Source organism: Penaeus monodon, chromosome 22 (assembly GCF_015228065.2).
Source record: "Penaeus monodon isolate SGIC_2016 chromosome 22, NSTDA_Pmon_1, whole genome shotgun sequence".
In the NCBI taxonomy this organism is placed as follows: Eukaryota; Metazoa; Arthropoda; class Malacostraca; order Decapoda; family Penaeidae; genus Penaeus; species Penaeus monodon.
The window spans coordinates 3,512,118-3,513,483 of NC_051407.1; the positions used below are offsets into that span (position 1 = coordinate 3,512,118).

Sequence of the window (1,366 nt, forward strand, 5' to 3'; positions counted from 1 at the left end):
GTCAATAAAGTTTGCTAACTTCTTGACAGTTGTTCGTTGCTGCTGTTCGCATCCCTCTTATGAAACTGTTCGCAACGTATGATAAATTTAGCTCCAGTGAACATACTGAATTCACTCTTATTTTCAACATATTGTGCTGGATTCTGTTTGTTCCTTGTCTTGAGGAATCGGTAACAGGCCTTCAGCCAACACAGGAGGGTTTATATGGGGTAGCTAGTAGTAACCGAGGGGGGAAAAACGCAGTCGTGGGATGGGATTTTGCCAGCAGAGAGTTTGCGGTTAGGAATAGTTTGGCGTTTGGTACGAGGTTTCCGGGAGTAGGGTTATGTAAGGCAGATTTTTGCGGTGTGCCTGGTAGTGTTTGATACTATTTGCTTTAAATGTGGATGTTGTTTTGTTTTGAGTTTAAATTACATGTTATATTGATTGGGTCTTTGACTAGTTTTTCTAATGCCATCAATAGTGAGAGATCCTCAGAACCATTAATTAAAACCATTACCCTAAATGTTGCATACTAATGATAAATGAGATAATGATTATCTTTCTTGAAATCTCTCTTAGCCTGAGAGATTAGCTTTGGTTTGTTGGTTTAGCTGTATTGTTACTAACTACACTTCTTAAAACCCATCAAATATGTCATCAATGAACTCTTATTAATGTCCACTAACTAGATATAGCAGAGATAATCAGCAGAACTAATTATAAAGCACAACATTGAATTCTGAAAACTCCCATAACTTGTGCAGTAAATGGAGCAGCAGTTGATATTTACCTCTGCCTTAGGGGGGGGAGGGGTTATAACTTCATGCATGAGGCTCTTCCTTTGGACCTGCCTGGGTTCTGCCTTGCAATTTAGATGTGGTAGAGATTTTGCATTCCTGATGGGGGAAGTAGGAGGGCAGCAGGGAGGGGGTGGTGGCAGTCCCACATAAGGGGGCTTTATTGGGTACAGTCCATGAATAATGACAAAAATACATGGTTATTCAATAGCTGAAACTTGCATATGTTCAATTTCTTACCCCTTCCTCCATCCTAAACCCTGAGTTCCTATGAATTCCCTCAAAGTTGTTAGCTAGAACAGGGAGTAGAGGATTGGCCTTATCATAAACTAGTGATTTTTATGACAAGATCTTTAACTCATGATAAGATATTGTTAGATTCAAATGTTGATAACAAGCATTCATTAAGAAAAAAAGAGAACAAAGTATAGGGATTCTTGAATGGGGAACATGTTGATATAGAGAACATTTTGATATGTTATGCTACATTATAAGTTGAAATGGAATGCTGCAATTTTGTAGTAGGCCATAATGTAGTTGTGTAGTCTAAATTTAGAAGTACGTTAATGTTGTAACTTATTTCTCCA

The 1,366-nt window shown here is 38.1% G+C and overlaps 2 protein-coding genes across 2 annotated transcripts in view; one reads left to right on the plus strand and one right to left on the minus strand.

Annotated features, from left to right (window-relative positions):
• LOC119586832 (26S proteasome non-ATPase regulatory subunit 14) overlaps nt 1–1,053 on the minus strand; it is a 7,662-nt gene extending 6,609 nt beyond the window's left edge. The window contains exon 1 of the mRNA XM_037935561.1: nt 1,020–1,053. The gene's annotated coding sequence lies outside the window, so the exon portion shown is untranslated. The remainder of the gene's footprint in view (nt 1–1,019) is intronic.
• LOC119586781 (eIF-2-alpha kinase activator GCN1-like) overlaps nt 1–1,366 on the plus strand; it is a 26,024-nt gene that overhangs the window by 440 nt on the left and 24,218 nt on the right. The window lies entirely within an intron of this gene.